The 21,282-nt window shown below is 38.6% G+C and overlaps 1 protein-coding gene across 2 annotated transcripts in view; it reads right to left on the reverse strand.

Moving 5' to 3' along the window:
* FANCL (FA complementation group L) overlaps positions 1 to 21,282 on the reverse strand; it is a 299,340-nt gene that overhangs the window by 104,920 nt on the left and 173,138 nt on the right. The gene's annotated exons all lie outside the window — the stretch shown is intronic.

The raw sequence follows: 21,282 nt of genomic DNA on the forward strand, positions 1-21,282 counted from the left end.
ACACTAGAGGGTCTGGGTGCTTGAGGATTTATGGCATTCCAAGATATTCCTTTCAAAATGATTATCTAAATTTGGGGTGCAGCCTATTTGTACACCTTACTCTGACCATTAACAAGATGATCTGAATTTTATCCATCTTTAATTGGGGTCCATAATAAAAGAAAGCTGAGCACCTTGTCCAGAGTTTCAGTGCAAGCAACTGACAGTTGGTCATTATGACCCGCAATCTTTAATTGTGCTTGATTTTTTTGTAGCTGACTGAGGTACTGAGTTGACTTGCTAACTCCAGATAGGAGATACTCAGAGAAGGATCCTCAAGTTTGGACAAAGTCCACGCCCCTTCCAGTAACTTTCTGCTAAAAAAATTCCTGCCTTGATATTAGCTCTGGAGGAAATTGACCATGGAGTTCCCTTTGGTTCATGCCGTCAATAATGAACTGTGTGCTATTCAATGAATCCAGCCATAAAGTTTGTGGTACCAAATAGTTTAATAATGGAATAGACCCTACATTCCTATGCCTTCTGCAAACTCTCACACTTGCTTAAACTCACATCTATAGCCTAGAGGGAGTTTTCTATGAGCAACTGACCGATGATGTGAAAGTCAATTGTACATCTCAGTTTAAGTACTAAAGGGAGTGGAACATCTTGGTTTAAAGATGGCTCCACACAGTATGCCCATACCAGATGAAAGAAGATTGTGGCTCTTAGGACAATGGAGAATAAAAATCATATTAGTAGGCAGAACGTGGGCTTTACATGTTAGACATGTTTCATGGAAGAAGATCTGGCTTGAGGTCAAGATATATACTGATTCTTAGGGAGCAGCTAACGGTGTAGATTCTTTAGGATTTGGAAGGAACAAAATCAAAGTTTTGGTAAAAAAAAAAACCAAAAACCAAAAAACAAACAAACAAAAAAACCAAGCTTATGAAATGGGTAAATCTATGGGACGGATCACTGAAAACAGTCCAAGAGCCTGAAAATGTTTGTCTCTCAAGCGAATACTCAGCAGAAGGCCCATAATGGAGAAGTGCCTCCTTACTCATCAAATGGACAGGATGACTTCCTGGCTTGGTATCTGTTCAATGATCTCCATCAACAGAGCCATTTGGGGCTAGGCGACCTAAGGAGGGCAATTAGAAGGGAGTAAGGGAAAATGAGAGAGGACAATGCAAGAGACAGGAGGCATAGAATTTTTGCCAAATGGTTCTGGAAGCCTCGATGAAACCCAAGATGATGGATAGGTGGCTGCAACATGAACAAGTAGGAGTTTTTCTTTACCATCCTAGATTTAAGAACAGACAGGCTAAATTACTGGGAGGTATATCCGAAGTACAGCTTGAAGGGCGAGTTGGATAAGAAGTAGGGGAACTGTTGCTGTCCCTGAGTAGAGTCTCCACCTTCCAACATAGTCAACTTTTCCAAAAAAATTTTTACAGTAGAAATAGTTTGACATGAAAGATGTTCAGATTATGATGAAAAGGCACAAGAGGAAGCAGCATGAGAGCAGGACTGGGAGTCACGATAGAAAGATAACGCTCATTTGATCATCTTTGTTCAGCTCACTAGCAACCCCGGCCCAGGCCTGCCTGCAAAGCTTGGTCCTTGATTTCTGAAACCGGCCATGCCTGGGCAATAACAGAACCAGACAGGATCCAAGGCACTGAGCCTTCTGCCACAGTGTGGCCACACGGATATGCCACAGGTTCTACACTGAATAGGCGAAGATGTGATAAGTGATGGGCTGAAAGAAAGAGAATTAACAGATTAAAGAAGCATGTGGGTCAAAAGCAGCATATTCTGGCAACCTGCCTCTGCTCTGCCATTAGTATTTTCTCGACAATCCTACAATTGCTCCTTTCCATGTCTTTGCCCTACTCTTCTCACTGGAAAACCTGCTCCCATCTGCCAATTCATACAACTTTTTCAAAACCTTGCTCGAAACTCATCTCCAAAAACTATATTTTTAATCACCCTAATTATGGCTTAATTTTAATCCACCCTTAATCTACATCTTGATTTTGTGCTATTTGAAGATGGTGCATTATAGTAATTTGCACCTGTTGATGTTTCCCTGAAAGTGTTTTCATTTATTATGTGTGCATCTGTTCTGTTTCCCTACCCACACTGAAAAATTGCTAGCGAGTACTAGATCTTCTCTTTTATATTTGGACATGGTGAATCTACCAGTGAGCTTATTGATACAAAAGAGATGTTTAGAATGTTTACATTGATTTGGATCATATGGATGGGCTCTAAATTGTTAAATCCAAGATCTTTCTAGTAAATCAAAATGTTATATTTTTATTGGAGATGAAAAGTATGAGTTTGAATTTTAACTTTGTGTTTCTATTTTTTGTTTTTTATTTAAAGATTTTATTTATTTATTTAATTATTTGAGATAGAAAGAGCAAGAGAGAGAACATGAGCAGGAGGCAGAGGAGAGGGAGAAGCAAACTCCCTGCTGAACAGGGAGCCCGGTGCTGGGCTCAATCCCAGAACCCTGGGATCTTGACATGAGCTGAAGGCAGACGCTTAACGCCTGAGCCACCCAGGCGCCCCCCTGTTTCTGGGGTTTTTTTGGAAAACATTGACTAAATCATCCTGTAAAGGCATTTTTGCCAGGAAACAAAAAACAGTGAACTTTAAAACCCAGAAGTGAAGGAATCAAGAAAACACACCTTTAGAGTACCTTACTTCAACTTGCAATTCAGTAAGGGAACATGAAAAATATACAAGTGAGATCATACCTTTCAATGAAAAAAATTCAATAAAACTAAAATAAAATCAATGAAAAATAAAATTTAAAAATCATAGTGATAGTAATAATTTTTTTAGAGGAACTTTCATTCATAATTGAAAATTATATGGAAAAATACTGAAATTGTTACTAAAGAAGAGAATGCAAATTAAACTATGGTATAGATGAGATAGTTTGCACACCAGAAATTTTGTTATATTTTAATACCAATAATGTTAGTTAATACAGCACTTGCATTTTTCCTTGGGTCCTCTTTCAAACTAAACTCTTGAGTTCAAATACATTACATTTTGACAAAGTCAAAATAATTACAAGAAACTTATTTATTAAAGAAAATATTTCCCCTAAAAAAAAAATCTTTGTTTATTCCATTCAGAAAAGATATTGTCAGGGTTTGATAAATGTTCCTTTTTTTTTTTTTAAACCCTCAAAATAACATGCTATTTGCTTTAGGCATAAGAGATATCTTATGGGATATGTCAAAGATTCTGAGCCTTACATTTTAAAAGATTTGTTCATTGACAAATACATATGGATCTAAAAATGATTTGATATCCAAGAAACTGGTTCTAAATATGATCATTTAAGTCTGATCTATAATAATGTTTTTTAATGATTATTTAATATAATTTAAATGGCTACATACAGATTGTGAATGGATTGTTCAGTTGTTATGGGTCATGAGAAAGAAACTCTCCATTAAGGGGAAGATTTGACAAGATAGATGATTTTTCTTACCCATTGATTTTGGGGTCTATAAATGAGTGAGAAGAAGCACCAGGACAGAAGTCATAAGACCCAGGTTAAGGTAGGACCTTTCATATATAAAGATATATAGTGTGTATACATATACACATATATCTGTGGTATATGCATTCATTTTTATGACATGATTTGGTGCTTATTATGAAATTTTCTGTCATACCAAATTCTAAAATGAGATTACAAAGCACTGTGATCATAAGCCACTGACCAAAGTTTAGAAACATATTCATTATTTGGCTCCTATTAAAATTTGACATTTATATCAAATTTTAGCTATTTTAAGGTTTTTAGGACTTAAATGCTAAGTCTGGAAATTAATAATGAATTGCTTGAAGTTGTTACTTCAGGTGTGCCTGGGTGGCTCAGTGGGTTAAGGGGCTGCCTTCAGCTGAGGTCATGATCCCAGGGTCCTGGGTTTGAGCCCCATATCAGGCTCCCTGCTCAGCAGGGAACCTGCTTCTCCCTCTCCCTCTACCTGCTGCTCTGCCTACTTGCGCTCTTTATCTCTCTGTCAAATAAATAAAAATCTTTTTTAAAAAAAGTTTCACTTTAGGTTTTTAGTATTGATTTTGTTTGGTTTTTATTTAATCTTTAAGAAAACATCACAAAGAACATTTTTTTTTTAAATAAACATATAATGTATTTTTATCCCCAGGGATACAGGTCTGTGAATCGCCAGGTTTACACACTTCACAGCACTCACCAAAGCACATACCCTCCCCAATGTCCATAATCCCACTCCCCTTCTCCCAACCCCCCTCCCCCCAGAAACCCTCAGTTTGTGAGATTAAGAGTCACTTATGGTTTGGGGACGCCTGGGTGGCTCAGTTGGTTAAGCAGCTACCTTTGGCTCAGGTCATGATCCCGGAGTCCTGGGATAGAGTCCCACATCGGGCTCCTTGCTCAGCGGGGAGCCTGCTTCTTCCTCTGACTCTGCCTGCCACTCTGTCTGCCTGTGCTCACTCTCTCTCTCTCTCTCTGACAAAATAAATAAAATCTTTAAAAAAAAAAAAAAAAAAGAGTCACTTATGGTTTGTCTCCTTCCCAATCCCATCTTGTTTCATTTATTCTTCTCCTACCCCCTTAACCCCCCCATGTTGCATCTCCACTTCCTCATATCAGGGAGATCATATAATAGTTGTCTTTCTCTGATTGACTTATTTCTAAAGCATGATACCCTCCATCCACATCATCGCAAATGGCAAGATTTCAATTCTTTTGATGGCTGCATATTATTCCATTGTGTATATATACCTCTTCTTTATCCATTCATCTGATGATGGACATCTAGGTTCTTTTCATAGTTTGGCTATTGTAGACATTGCTGCTATAAACATTTGGGTGCACGTGCCCCTTTGTATCTTTAGGGTAAACACCCAGTAGTGCAATTGCTGGGTCATGGGGTATTTCTATTTTCAACATTTTAAGAAACCTCCATGCTGTTTTCCAGAGTGGTTGCACCAGCTTGCATTCTCACCAACAGTGTAGGAGGGTTCCCCTTTTTCCGCATCCTCACCAGCATCTGTCATTTCCTGACTTGTTAATTTTAGCTATTCTGACTGGTGTGAGGTGATATCTCATTGTGGTTTTGATTTGTGTTTATTTCCCTGATGCCGAGTGATGTGGAGCACTTTTTAATGTGTCTGTTGGCCATCTGGATGTCTTCTTTGCAGAAATGTCTGTTCATGTCTTCTTTCCATTTCTTGATTAGATTATTTGTTCTTTGGGTGTTGAGTTTGCTAAGTTCTTTATAGATTTTGGACACTAGCCTTTTATCTGGTATGTCGTTTGCAAATATCTTCTCCCATTCTGTCAGTTGTCTTTTGGTTTTGTTCACTGTTTCCTTTACTGTGCAAAAGCTTTTGATCTTGATGAAATCCCAATAGTTCATTTTTGCCCTTGCTTCCCTTGCATTTGGCGATGTTCCTAGGAAGATGTTGCTGCGGCTGAGGTCGAAGAGGTTGCTGCCTGTGTTCTCCTCAAGGATTTTGATGGATTCCTTTCTGACATTGAGGTCCTTCATCCATTTTGAGTCTATTTTTGTGTGTGGTGTAAGGAAATGGTCCAATTTCATTTTTCTGCATGTGGCTGTCCAATTTTCCCAGCACCATTTATTGAAAAGGTTGTCTTTTTTCCATTGGACATTCTTTCCTGCTTTGTCAAAGATTAGTTGACCATAGAGTTGAGGGTTTATTTCTGGGCTCTCTATTCTGTTCCATTGATCTATGTGTCTGTTTTTGTGCCAGTACCATGCTGTCTTGATAATGACAGCTTTGTAATAGAGCTTGAAGTCCGGAATTGTGATACCACCAACTTTGGCTTTCTTTTTCAATATTCCTTTGGCTATTCAAGGTCTTTCCTGGTTCCATATAAATTTTAGGATTATTTGTTCCATTTCTTTGAAAAAAAATGGATGGTATTTTCATAGGAATTGCATTAAATGTGTAGATTGCTTTAGGTAGCATAGAAATTTTCACAATATTTGTTCTTCCAATCCAGGAGCATGGGACATTTTTTCATTTCTTTGTGTCTTCCTCAATTTCTTTCATGAGTACTTTATAGTTTTCTGAGTATAGATTCTTTGCCTCTTTGGTAGGTTTATTCCTAGGTATCTTATAGTTTTGGGTGCAATTGTAAATGGGATTGACTCCTTAATTTCTCGTTCTTCTGTCTTCTTGTTGGTGTAGAGAAATGCAACTGATTTCTGTGCATTGATTTTATATCCTGACACTTTACTGGATTCCTGTACAAGTTCTAGCAGTTTTGGAGTAGAGTCTTTTGGGTTTTCCACATATAGTATCATATCATGTGCTAAGCGTGATAGTTTGACTTCTTCTTTGCTGATTTGGATGCTTTTAATTTCCTTTTGTTGTCTGATTGCTGACGCTAGGACTTCTAGTACTATGTTGAATAGCAGTGGTGATAATGGACATCCTTGCCGTGTTCCTGACCTTAGCGGAAAAGCTTTCAGTTCTTCTCCATTGAGAATGATATTTGCGGTGGGTTTTTCATAGATGGCTTTGATAATATTGAGGTATGTGCCCTCTATCCCTACACTTTGAAGAGTTTTGGTCAGGAAGGGATGCTGTGCTTTGTCAAATGCTTTTTCAGCATCTATTGAGAGTATCATATGGTTCTTGTTCTTTCTTTTATTAATGTGTTGTATCACATTGATTGATTTGTGGGTGTTGAACCAACCTTGCAGCCCTGGAATAAATCCCACTTGGTCATGGTGAATAATCCTTTTAATGTACTGTTGAATCCTATTGGCTAGTATTTTGGTGAGAATTTTTGCATCTGTGTTCATCAAGGAGATTGGTCTGTAGTTCTCTTTTTTGATGGGATCCTTGTAGTTCTCTTTTTTGATGGGATCAAGGTGATGCTGGCCTCATAAAATGAGTTTGGAAGTTTTCCTTCCATTTCTATTTTTTGGAATAGTTTCAGGAGAATAGGAATTAGTTCTTCTTTAAAAGTTTGGTAGAATTCCCCTGGGAAGCCATCTGGCCCTGGGCTTTTGTTTTGTTTGGAGATTTTTTGATGACTGTTTCAATCTCCTTACTGGTTATGGGTCTGTTCAGATTTTCTATTTCTTCCTGGTTCAGTTGTGGTAGTTTATATGTCTCTAGGAATGCATTTATTTCTTCCTGATTGTCAGATTTGTTGGCGTAGATTTGCTCATAGTATGTTCTTACAATTGTCTGTATTTGTTTGGTGTTAGTTGTAATCTCTCTTCTTTCATTCATGATTTTATCTATTTGGGCCTTTCTCTTTTCTTTTTGATAAGTCTGGCCAGGGGTTTGTCAATCTTATTAATTCTTTCAAAGAACCAGCTCCTACTTTCATTGATTTGTTCTCTTGTTTTTTTGGTTTCTATTTTATTGATTTCTGCTCTGATCTTTATGATTTCTCTTCTCCTGCTGGGTTTAGGGTTTCTTTCTTGCAAAGAACATTTTAAATCTCACCTACTAGCATTAGACACTCTTTAACTGCTGTGTCTTTTATTTTGCAAGAGCAATCTCATATCTATCCCAAAGGTCAATTTCTGTTGCTACATATGATGATTAGGCATGAAATCTGGTGAAATTATTTGTTGCAACACAATATGATTGCTGTAAATTTTAAAATATAAAATTTCAGGAACCAGGCTATAGCATATCATAAATACATGGTATGTTATTCTAGGTTAGATAATAAGTCTGATTCTGTCTATAAAAATTGTTCTATTCCATTATAATCATACTCATGAAATTAATTATGGTATAAATAAGTTGCTTAAGGCTGGGAACATGTATATTTCTTTCTATCCCCTAAATCAACTGATTAACTATCTTGTGCAATGACAGGAATTAAGGAAATAATAACGTAATGAATTTATGAAGGAATATCACAGGTTCCCAAAGTATCTGAATAGCATGATAAGAGAAAGAGACTCTCTCTGCACTCTACAAAACATGGCTAGGCACTTTCCCCAGTGGTGTCCGATTTTTACCTGCCAGGGAACTGCTGTGAATATTTCTCACACTCTGCAAGCAAACTCTCCCACTTTTACAGATGGAAAACAGTTATGTGGAGCCTATTTAATTTCTTTTTAATGTTTCTCCACCAGGTCCCCAGCTGTATGAAACATAAGAGTTAAAATTCATGACATTAGCACAGCTTACTTAGAATTTTTACTGGAGACATGTAACAGTCTAGTCAGAAAGTCAGTAAACATTGCTCTCTAACTAGTCTCCTAACTAATCCCTGCTTCCAACCTGGGTCCTCTACTTCCAACATAGAAGCTTCGAAGATCCTCTTTAAATGGAAATCACATTGTCCCCATACTGCTCAAATATGTCCAACAGTTCCCCATTTCAGTCAAGTAAAAGCCCAAATCCTGAAAATCGTTTATATGGCCCTACAGGATCTCTCCTGCCATTTCCTTTCTAGTCCTGTCCTATGCTACTCTCCTGTATGCTGCTCCAGCCACATTAGTCTTTTTGCCGTGCCTTGACCAAACCACACACCTGTCCCAGGAACTGGTTATTCCCACTGCCTGGAATGTTTGTGCCCCACATGGCTTCTCCCTCTTTCCCCATCTTCACTCAAGTCTTTGCCCAAATGTCATCTTTTCAGAAGGATCTCTCAGTGCACCCTATTTAAAACTGTAGCCCACCACTGCATCCTATGTCCCTTAGCCGGATTTTTCCCCTTAGACTATCTTCTAGCAAATTAAACTTGTTTATTTCTCTTATTGTCTGTCTCCCCCTCCCCAAGAATGGTATAGACTACATAAACAGGATATTGTTTCTGTTTTATTTTCTGTTGTATCTACAACACCTAGGCTACTACCTGGAACATAATAGAAATTCAAATAAATATTTGTTGGGTGAGCAAACAAAGACACAAGTTTTGCCTTAATTTTATCAGTTTTCAGTTATGTTAGAATCATAAAGTTACTAATGAAAAAATGAATAAATAAGCTACAACGGAAAATGACCTAATACAAATAAATATATTTCATAAATGAAATACAATCATAAAAATGAATAGCACATTTTCTTTTCTTCTCTTTTTTCTTTTTTTCAAATTTACTCATTTGTCAGAGAGAGAGAGAACACAAGCAATGGGAGCGGCCAGCAGAGGGAGAGGCAGGCTCCCCACTGAATGAGGAGCCTGATGTTGGACTCCATCCCAGGACTCTGAGATTATGACCTGAGCCAAAGGTAGATGCTTAACCGATTGAGCCATCCAGGTGCCCAAATTTCTTTTTTCCCTTTTTATTTTTTAAAAGATTTAATCATTCTTTTAACACAGAGAGAGAGAGAGAGAGAGAGAACACAAGCAGGGGGAGCAGCAGGCAGAGGGAGAGGGAGAGGCAGCCTCCTCACAGAGTAGGGAGCCCGACACCGGGCTCAACTGAGCCACCCAGGCACCCCTCCAGCAATATGTTTTTAATACAAGTAGGTTCTCAATAAACACTCAGAGCAAAGAAATAAAGTATTGAAGGAATGAGTAAGTAGAGCGTGCCAGCTGTGGGTGATACAGAAGAATTGGCAGGATGAGATTGCTTTGATTTCTATCCTACTTATCACCAAACTTGATTTGACTGTTGTGGCGAAATATCCTTCTCCCCCATCACTCTCCACGTGAGTCCCCCTAAAGCTAAGGGCTTCACTGGATTCTGGCTTATGATATAAACAGAAGTGCATGTGGCCAGGACCTGCTTATCAGTCCATGCAATGGCAGACTGAAGTGCTGGAAACTTTATCAGATAATTTGGTTAGTTAGTACTTTACCAAGTTAGTACCGTAGGCCAACTGCAGGGATTGTTTTTGTTTTTGTTTTTTTAATTCACAGTAGTCTAGATCTGGAGGTCGTTCATCCTATAGCCAGAACAATGCCCACTTCAGCTGCAGTTTGAGGCAGTGTGGGGATGGATTGGACTTTGTCTTAGGACCACAGGGGACAGGTACTGCTCAGAATGAGTGATCCATTCTGTTGACTATATTCCTCAAATATGTTCAAGGTCTCAGTATATTATAAATTATAAGAAAATGTTATGTTTGGGATGCCTGGGTGGCTCAGTCAGTTAAGCATCTTCCTTCGGCTCAGGTCACAATCCCAGGGTCCTGGGATTGAGTCCCGCATTAGGCTCCCTGCTCAGCAGGGAGCCGGCTTCTCCCTCTGCCTGCCACCCCCTCTGCTTATTCTCTCTCTCTCTCTCTTAAGATAAATAGAATCTTAAAAATAAAAATACAGCTCGAGCTAATGTAGTAAACAAAACCAACACAATCCTTGCCAAGTTGGAGTTTACGTCTAACAGATGTAGCACAAGACAGTCAGTGATGGTATCTATTACAAAGGAGAAGCAGACATTGAAAAGGAAAGCACACAACCTAGATCTGATCTAGTTTGAGATGCAGGATACAAAGTTTCATAGGAAAGGATTATTTCAAGAGCCAAAGGATAGATATGAGTTAATAAGGCAAAAGAGAAGAAGACAATGTATACAGGGGTGACAGTCTGAATTAGGAAGGTAAGTGACACCTTCAAGAAATTAGAGTATAGGGGCGCCTGGGTGGCTCAGTGGGTTAAAGCCTCCGCCTTCGGCTCAGGTCATGATCTCAGGGTCGTGGGATCGAGCCCCACATCAGGCTTTCTTCTCAGAGTAGAACCTGCTTCCCTCTCTCTCTCTCTCTCTGCCTGCCTCTCTGCCTGCTTGTGATTTCTCTCTCTCTGTCAAATAAATAAAATCTTTAAAAAAAGTAAAAAAAAAGAAATTAGAGTATAAAGGATAGGAATGTAATGAGGAATAAAATGACTCTAATGTGTGAGGCAGGAGACAGCTCTTAGAATATCTTGAAGTCAGTGTAAGGAATTTTAATTTAATCAAAGAGTTTGGAAGTGTCCATGGGATTTTAAGCAGGAGGATGACATAAGACATTAGAACCTGGTTTTCAGAAAAATAAATCCACCCCAAGTATAGAATATAGCATTGCTTGGTATATAAAATCTCAGCAGCTGCCATGTTGATAATAGAAGGGGCAGGGTAAAGTCAGGGATTAGTTAAAAGCATAGTTAGATAACTTCTTTTGTTAATTTCTAACAAGGTCTTTGGATGTCTCTAGTAATAATCTGAAATGAGCTTTCCTAGGGCTATCTTTTAAGTTGTGCTTCTCATACATTACAGTAGACAGGGAAAGACCCCAATTGAGAGGCTATTGAAGTAACCTGTATAAACTACAAGGACACTTGGCCTGGGTGGGGGGGTAAGTGGTGATGGAGATGAAAAGAATGGAAAGATTCTGAAGACAGAAAACAGAATAAGTAAGCCTTGCTGATTAATTGGTTATGAGATAGGCTAGGCATAAATGGAAGCATAGTTGATTTATTTATGAGGCTCATGAACAGAGAAATAGTAGGAAAAACTATGAATTTTGTATTGAACATATAAAGTGTAAGATGCCTGGGCATGAAATGCAAGTGATATACAAAATGGTGCTGGGTGGCTCAGTGGGTTAAGCCTCTGCTTTTGGCTCAGGTCATGATCTCAGCGTCCTGGATTCAGCCCCGCATCAGGCTCTCAGCTCAGCGGGGAGCCTGCTTCCTCCTCTCTCTCTGCCTGCCTCTTTGCCAACTTGTGATCCCCCTGTCAAATAAATAAAATCTTTTTTAAAAAATGGTGCTGGGTATATGGGTTTAAAGCATGGAGGGAAGATCTGGGCTAGAGCTAGAAATGGGAGTGGTTTGCACAAAGATGGTAACTGAAGCCACTGGGATGATAAAGATGGAGTCTAGACAATACAATGAGAAAGAGGTTGCCTAAGGAACTCAAATGTTTCAAAGTTGGATATAGGAAAAATGGTCATCAAAAGATACTGAAGATAAGTTACCAGTGAGGTAGGATGAAAACCAGTTAGCATCAACCTACATGTTTATGGAATGAATGTGTACAGGAGAGACCTGGGAACATAGTGCTAGATTTCTCCCTTACCAGCAAAACAAAATGTTTCCTTATTGTGCATCTGTGTATCACAGATGATATGCAGGAATCTATTCCTGCTGGGAGCATCTATTCTTGGCTGTAGAAAGTACATTATTATTACCCCAAATACATGCCGTCATTGCCCTGGTGCTTGGTCTTGGGTGTGGCTGGCCCACACTGGTCTCATATTCAGGTGATAGGAATGAGAATGACGAGCTGGCCTTTGTTGGCATGTCATTGTCACCACCTAGTCAGGCTACATGCTTTAGGCATTTCAGCCAGCTTATCAGGAATAGACCTAGGTCATGGGAAATGACATCCTAGGTTAGGTACCAGGCTGACAAGGCAGGAAACCCAATCCTTTCCTTTCCTCCCTTAGACATACATTCTTCACAAACGGATGGGAGTTGTAGGAGGGCTGAGGACAAAAAAGGAGTAGTCATATACCTAGTGTGTTTAGAGATAAAATGCCATAAAGAGTACTTCTCAACTTCTCATGTGCACAAAAATTGCATGGGGGTTCTGGTTAAGATGAAGTTAAGATGAAGATTCTGATCAGTTCATCTGATTTGCTGCCTGAGATTTTGTATTTTCAACAAGATTCCCGGATATGGGAATGCTGCTACCCACAGTTTCAGTAGCAGGGTTTAACTTATATTTGTAGGCTAGCAAGCCAGAAGAGAAATTCACCACCAAAGCAGCTGAAGCAACAACTGATCAAGAGAGACATGGCAGGGACGCCTGGGTGGCTCAGTTGGTTAAGCGGCTGCCTTCGGCTCAGGTCATGATCCCAGCGTCCTGGGATCGAGTCCCACATCGGGCTCCTTGCTTGGCAGGGAGCCTGCTTCTCCCTCTGCCTCTGCCTGCCACTCTGTCTGCCTATGCTTTCTCTCGCTTCTCTCTCTATGACAAATAAATAAATAAAATCTTAAAAAAAAAAAAAAGAGAGAGAGACATGGCATGCTGTGTAAAGCCCACATCTGACTTTTAAGTTCAGGAAAATGTCCTCCAGAAGGTGTATGGATTGATGGTGGTGCCCAATTGATGGGCATTGAACCTGGATACTTAAATAAAGGGCTCCACCATTGTGGGCTTCATTCTCCTTAGGTGCCTCTTCATGCCCTAGGTCCCTAAGTACTCCTTCCAGGAGAGTTTGAAGCATGATGCATTTGTAAACACAGATATAAAGCAAGATTTTCATGGGTCAGCAGCATCTTCAGCTATGATTTTGCTTGGGAATGTAAAGAAGATTCCTGGTAGTAAAAACAGTAAAGAAATATTTCTGGTAAGAAAATTGAGTCTATAGGGGCGCCTGGGTGGTGTAGTCAGTTTAGTGTCTGACTCTTGATTTCAGCTGAAGTCGTGATCTAAGGGTTGTGAGAGTGAGCCCCACATCAGGCCCTGTGCTGAGCTCAGAGCCTGCTTGAGAGTCTCTCTCTCCCTCTCCCTCTGCCCCTCCTACTCTTGCTCTCTCTCAAAATATGAATAAGTAAATCTTTAAAAAAAAAAAAAAGGAAAATTGAGCCCACTTACTTTTTGAAAGTGCAAATTTATAAGATATATATTACACTTTTTGTGCATGAGGGAACTTGGAAGAGCTGTCTTTGGATCAGCAGTTAACTTCTAAAATGATGTAATACTTCTATACCTGTACAACTTTTCCTTCTTAAAGTATGTTCACAGTGAAAGAAACAACCGGAAAAAAAAATAATACTGATGTTAAAAGAGAGTAAAAGGAGCTAGAGAATATGTAATATAAAGAAAAGCAGATAAGGAAAATTAAAGGAGGATTTGTACAGGGGAAAAACAATTTCATTTTATTGTAAAGACCTAAATGAATAAAAGAAGACTTTGAATGTGAAGATGATTAAAAAGACAAAATCATTAGCTAAAGATATTTACAAGTTTAGACTCTTTCATTTTGATTGTAATTTTAATTAGCTGGACACTGGGGGGGAAGAAAATGAAAGCCTACATCATCTACTTACTCTTTAAATTGCATTCCACCTTAATTTTCTGCTCTTCAGTTCTTAATTTTCTCTATTTTTGTTCTAAGTAATCCGGTTATCAGGCTAAAGTGATTTTCCGTCAGCCAGGTTTAGCATTCAGTATTTGCTTTGCGTCTGTAAACCAAAAGTTCACCCCATCGCTTTAGTTTTTATTCTTTCAATAGCAAAAACTCTCTACAGGTAATTTTTTTTTTCCAGTCCTTTGTCTATACAGCAGGGTTCTTTGTATACCCATGACAGTTAGATGACTAATAACAAAGACTTCTATTTTTAAAATAATTATGCTCTATTTACACAGCTTTCCACAAAATTTACTCATAAAATTTAGAAGGCAGAAACGCTTTAAAAAATCTGTAGTTTCACTATTCATTAAAACAATTTTTTCCTGTGCACAGGCAAGTTGCTTGTTTCCATTTCCCTGCTAGAGTAGAAGCCAAAAAATCAGTATTAATCAAGTCTAGGATTTATGTCTGTGTGCATAAAATTTTTAAAAATAACATTGATATAAAACAAAACACATCTGTTTAGAATAACCTACTTTAGGGAGGGTTTATCTTCAAGATATTATCTGGCTTTTTAGTAGGCTATTTATTTTGCATTTGTTAAAGAAAACAAAATTAGCATAGCTAACCATGTATTATGTGTCTCTCAGTTTGCCCTGTCTTCCAAAAGAAATTCTCTCAAATAATGCGAAGTAACAATGTTGGAGTGCCCTGAGGTCTGTGAATGAAAGGCACTATTTAAGTGGTGACAATTATTATTATTATTCTGCCATGGATAAAGAGTAACAATTGGCTTTAAAAACCCATTGTGGACAATTTCATTTTGCTTCCCCATACCTCAGATACAATCAGAGCACAGAGTTCTCAGCCCATGATATAAACTCAAACCAGGACAGCACATATACAGTGATGGGGAGTAGAAACGTAATTATCCTAGTAATTAAATACCTAAAAAAATAGCACTGTCATTAGCCATTCAGTGTGGTATAATTTAAGGAGCAACAAAAAAAGAAAAAAATAAAAAAAAACCCAGCCATACATCACCAGTTGTCTCAAAATTCCAAAATTTAATTTGTATTTTTAAAGGCTTTCCTTACTTTAAAATACAGATATGCCTTGAGATGAATGATTCTTTGAACCTTATTCATTGTTGCATTATTTTAATGAGTTCCAAATACTTTCCAGATGCAGTGTGGAGAAATGGGTGTAATAAGGAGGGAACTAAGAAGTTGAAAGAAGAAATTACAAGAGCTGTTGAAAGTGAAAAATGCAGAAAATGAAATATAAGAACCACAGAGCTCAAGTTCTTCACTTTTCCCAAGAATGTGATGATAATTAACATTATAATCATTAGAAAGTGTTGTCAGGGATTGCTATAGAATCCTCCTACCTGGACGTCTTTTAAAACAGGATACTTGGGTCTTTCTGGCCTGGTACTACTGTATAGAGGGCAGTGACATTGATTAATTGTCCTGTCTAGGATAAACCTCTTTGAAATGCACTGTACCTGAAAGGTCTTTTTCTTTAACGCACTAATGGAATGCTGTACGAATTTGCTTATAATTTGGATATGCTGCAGCAGCACTGAGATTTTATTCCAGTATTTCTTTTCTTTCCCATTTGCTTAAGACTAATGGCTAAGTGTCTTCCAGACTCTTGCATAGAAATCAACTAGAGTGCTCTCAAAGTATTTGGATCCCTGAGGCCCTGTCCTTCTTTGGGATCAAATAAACCCAATTTATGAATCTGTAGACACCTCCTAAGATGAGGGAGGAAAGTGTTAGGAGTTGGAGAGTGTCCAGGCATGGTATTCTCCAATAATATGATATTACTGGCACCTGCTGGGGGTTCCTACCAGGTGCCTTCCCCAGACTGAGCTGTCCAGACAACCTCTGGCTCCATGCCACCCCCACCACTCCTACCATAACACTTAATAGCACTGCCTTGTAATGCTTGCTTCATTGGGAAGCCCCTCCTTGAATCTTAAGGCCGAAAATAGGGCTATATGTTTCTCACTTGCTCCTAGGTCTTCAGAACCTAGTATGTTTCCTGGAACATGACAAGTGCTCAAATAATACTGATTGGATAGAAGAATAAAGTAAAGAATAAATTTCTTAAAGGAGAGCTGCTTGGGTAAATTAAGTAAAAATTTTTAAAAGAAAAGGAATTCGTCAATGACACTGGAATTAAAATTTAAAAATTCTTAAAAAAGGAATGTACCTTCCAACAAAATGAGAGCACAATGATAACATTAGGAACTAAGCGTGTTTAAATTCTCACTGTGTCAGAAAGTTCTAAGGGCTTTAACTGAAGTATTTAATTCGTACAACCCTACCTTTGAAACAGTACTCTGTTACGACTATTTCCGAATGAAGGAAGGTCCAGTGGCTCGCCCAAAGCCACATATCTAGTAAGACACAACCAGGTCTGAAATCAGCTGCTGCTCTGCAGAATGTCGGCAACAATGAAAGTACTACCCCAGGAGGCTCAGAAGATGGAGGGCGTTAAGAACAGGCTCTTGCTTTCTAGGACGCTTCCAATAATTAACAATTCATGTTTAAATCACTTGCTTTTTTTCTTTGAAATTTAAGAGAAGATGAGAAGGGGTTGGGGGAGAAAGAGAGACGAGAGAGAGGACAAGGGAGAGAGGGCGGAGGACAGAGGATGTGGGAGGGAAGCAGCCTTGGTTCTTAACTAGCAAGTTTGTGACCCATTTTATACATGTTTGATTCTGTTCCCAACAAGCAACAATGAATGGAAAACTCTCAAACGAGCAGTTCACCCATAAATGTTTTCACCATTCCTTGCATATTAAAATATCTGAGAATGATTCTTCACTAGAAAAAGAAAACTTTTCTTTGAAAATAACTTGAAATGTTTTCTGCTGTCCAAATACCCCACATAGCCTTTATATGTCATTCTCTATATATACATAAATACATATATATATATAAAAATTTTCCTAAGCCTTTAAGCTCACACTACCATTTCAATACTACCACCATAGTGTTTATGTATAGTCTGAAACTATCCGATGATGGGGCATAAAATAACCAATTCATTTTTACTGATGATCGTAAAACCTTAGAAGAATTTAGGATTATCAAGTTTTTAAACAAAAATAGCAAAAATAATATATGGTATAAAAAGAGAGACATAACTTTTGACTTGGTAGAGTAAAGAGTTCAGGTACAAAACGAAGCTTATATATCAAAGGCATAGGAAATGTCATTACTTTGAAAAGAAATAAAAGAATAACAAGTTTAGAAAATTAACTATCAAATTACATTTTTTTTAAGAGGGGCAGTTAAAATGTTGATGAACAAATATAAGTTGATGACTCAGGGGCACTAAAAATACGAAATGTGTGGGTTCTTTTAGATAATACAATAAGTACTGGGAGTTTCACTTTATAACCCATTGTGATTAAACAGCATATTGCTGAAAATGCAGACATGATACTGCCATAGTAAAACCAGCCTTTTAAAAGATGTTTCTAATTAAATCATGAAAAATCAAAAAGAAAATGTTGAGAGAAGCCATTTTGAAGATTTTATTAATGATGCATTCATGGAGAGGGCTTTATTAGACTTGAACTGGCAAATGCTTAATGCTACTGCACAAAACGATGGATAAGCATTTTTCCCCTAAAAAGTTCTTTCTTCCAGAGCAAAAACTTTCTTGTAATACAAACACCTTTTGATTCAGTTAAATTCTAGTAATAAGAAACTTTGATGTTTGACTTAATAATGCTTTAATTAATCTGTATCTGCATTTGACTTAGATGTATTGATTTCTATCTTTTTTCCCAGAGCTTCCTACTTCTAAACAAGGTTCCTTTTAATATTCAACAGTTATTCTCAGGAGGTATAGAGAGCATCAACTTTACTGGAAATTGATATCAAAGCATCCAGTGTAAATTGTTCTACTGCAGAAGCTCTTGTGAAATGTTTTCTGAAGAAACCCAGGGAAGATCCAATTTACGATTAATCTATGGAATGTATTAATAATTTCAGAAGGTGACAAGTATTTTAAACACTATTACCTTCCCATGCACTGGCTAACCATAACTGGGAAACTTCCTAATTCCTCTCTTTCTTTTTTTTTTTTTTTTTTAAATTTTATTTATTTATTTGACAGACAGAGATCACAAGTAGGCAGAGAGGCAGGCAAAGAGGGAGAGAGGAGGAAACAGACTCCCTGCTGAATAGAGAGGCCCAATGCAGGGCTCGATCCCAGGATCCCAGGACCTTGAGATCATGACCTGAGCTGAAGGCAGAGGCTTAATCCACCGAGCCACCCAGGCGCCCCGTCCTCTCTTTGTTTTTTGACTCCTATGTGCTCTCCTATCAAACTGTGGATGGCCCACTCTATAAAATTATAATCCCGTGCAGAGCCTGGGTGGCTCAGTCGGTTAAGGAGCCTACTCTTGATTCTGGCTCAGGTCATGATCTCAGGGTTGTGGGATCAAGCCCCATATAGGGCTTCATTCTCAGCGAGGAGTCTACTTGAGATTCTCTCTTCCCTCTCCCTCCGCCCCTCCCCCTGCTTGTGTTCTCCCTTTTCCTCTAAAATAAATAAATAAACTAAAAAAAAAAAAACTATAATTCCTTATCTATAATTCTGAAATTTAAAATTCTGTAGAAAAAAAGCTTTCATGCTTATGCAAATTTATTTGAAGTCAGGACCTATGAGGTTCTCTGCAGAAATAGTAATATGCTTGTGATTGTAGGCGCACTTCCCCAGAGCACACTAGGGCATTAGCAGGATGTATGGCAGAAGCACAATACTACTCTTGTAAAATCTGAGGAATTTTGAAACACATCTGGCCCCAGGAGGTTTAGGTTAGCAACTGTGGACCTGTATTACTATATCATATTTTATTTATTGCTTAACTGTCTGGGAGGTCCAGGGACCAAGTACTGTGTTTTATTGACCTTTGTGGGGTGATCTTGATTTGGCCAGGACAAAGGGATTTTCTGGGATAGAGGACTTTCAGTGCTAAAACTGGATAGTTCCCGGACAAATAGGGACCTTTGGCTTTCAGCCTCTAGCACAGTATAAAAGATATAGTAGATTCGAAATATTCAAAATACCCTTGCTGAATGAATCAATGGTCTTCAAATATTCTCTGGTCAGGAGTAAAAAGCTTGAAAACATTCCATCTAAGTGAGATATTCACCCAGGTCAGTTTAGACTGCTCCCTACCAGAATGAGACCATTAAAGTGTTAACTTCTAAATGTTTTAACATACACCTTTTAATTAATTCTTGTATTTTTCCCAGCTATCCACTTAGTAAAATCCAAAAACATATGGCCCAACGTGAGTCAAAAGTCCTTATTGGTATGTGCTGGAAATTACTCATATTTACCTTGATACTTGTAGTGACTCTAACCCCTATGACGGAGATAGGTGGATATTAAAATGAATTTGCCAATAAACTTTTCGGGGGGGCTTGGGGGTCTGGGGCAAATAATAAAGTACTAACATATTCCAGGAACATCAGAAAGGTATTTCCATATCATAAAATTATCATAAAATGCTATTCTCTATTTAATACTGATTTTCCTTATTATAACCTGAAAATGCTATGTTTTAATCTCAGGATGGGGTATTCATATAAAGTACTTCTATACTTATAACTGATTGTGGAGTTTAAAAACCTTCATAAATTATTTTTTTTAATAACAATACTAATACAAACTCACTGTAGACATAGGACCACTCTTACTATAGCTGCTCTTTGATCTGATAAAAATCCCTTAACTAATCAATTTCTCCCTAATCTATGAGCCCCACTCAGACCCGGCCTAGACTACATGGATCATTCCCTGACCTATCTTCTCTCCAAGCTCTTCAAGCATGACCCTTGTAGCCCCTCCCCCTTGCAACCTCGTACCCTGGCTGCTGTGACAGACCACGTTCTCTGCTAGGCTTGTGAAGCTGACGATAGCCAGAGAAAAGCCCCTGGACCATGCAGACTGGCACAGTTACACAGTTAATGTTTCCCACCGTGGGGCCTCAGTGCCATCCCACAATCCTTAAACTACGCCCTGTTAGTTCCCTTTCCCATTCGGACTCAGTGACTCTTTAGCCTTACCATAGTTTATCATATTTTTCAATTTCCTTACCCAAAAGAGCTTGCCTCGTACTTCACAGAAAAATCAAGCTTATGCAGTTGGAGACCTCCTCTTATTCTCCCTCCACCACTACCCTCCCCCCGTTTACCTACACCCACATTCATAATAACTTGCCCTTCTCAAGTCTCAAAGCGTGAAGTCTACATTTTTTTAGTTAAAGATACCCACTTTCTCTGCTGTAGGTCTCAGTCCTTGCTGTCTACTCCAAGAATGTACTGTCCTTTGTTAGTTTCCTGTTCTATTTTCTCGTGTTTACTTTTTCCTTATAAATATGTTCAAGTGTCTCCCAAGTCTTAAAATGAACAAAGGAGTTACAGTAGTCACCCCGCCCCCCAAACACACACCCCCTCTATTCTCTCCTGCCTGCCTCCACCATTCTCTTTTATTGCTTAATAATCTTCCTTTAAAAGGAGGTGACTCTTGCTTCCTGGAACTCTCCAACACTTGAACTTCCTGCAGTTAGGTTCTGCAGAGACTAGTCCTGGGGGAAAAAATTTACGAACAACTCTCAGGCAACCAAGTCATGTTTTGGTCCTCATCTTAATATCTTAACAAATCCCCCTACTTCATTTGCCACTACTGATCAGTAACATGATCACTACATGATCAGTACTGATCATGACCCTGGGATCATGACCTGAGCCGAAGGCAGAGGCTTTAACCCACTGAGCCACCCAGGCGCCCCCCCCCCCATTATATTTAAATATCCAACTCCCTTTAGTTGTTTTATAAGAACCATATATGTGTTATCTCCTTAACTGAACTCATCTTCTCCCATCCCCCCCGCTTTGTCCCATCTATTCCTACTGTATCTATAGTGTGCTATTGTGATTTATAATGAGAAATGTGTATTTGGTCTTCAACATCTTCCTGGCACAGACACAGAACTTCTAAAGCCATTGGAGGTTCCTAAGTAATAAAAGTGATAAAGATGAAAGGAGCAAGGAGAGTCTTCAGTTATTCACAGAAAGTCCCTCTCAACCACACCTGAGTTTAGGTAAAGGAGGTAGTGTTTGGAAAGTCCCTAAAGGTGGGGGCTGGTTGCTAGGGGAACCCATCCAACGATTAGAGGGTTAAAACTTCAGCTTCAGAGCTCCCCAGTCCCCTCCCCCTCGGATGTGGCTTGAGCTTGAG

The sequence above is a fragment of the Mustela putorius genome, unplaced genomic scaffold, assembly GCF_011764305.1.
Source record: "Mustela putorius furo isolate JIRA1106 unplaced genomic scaffold, ASM1176430v1.1 tig00000224_pilon_pilon_pilon, whole genome shotgun sequence".
Taxonomy (NCBI): Eukaryota; Metazoa; Chordata; class Mammalia; order Carnivora; family Mustelidae; genus Mustela; species Mustela putorius.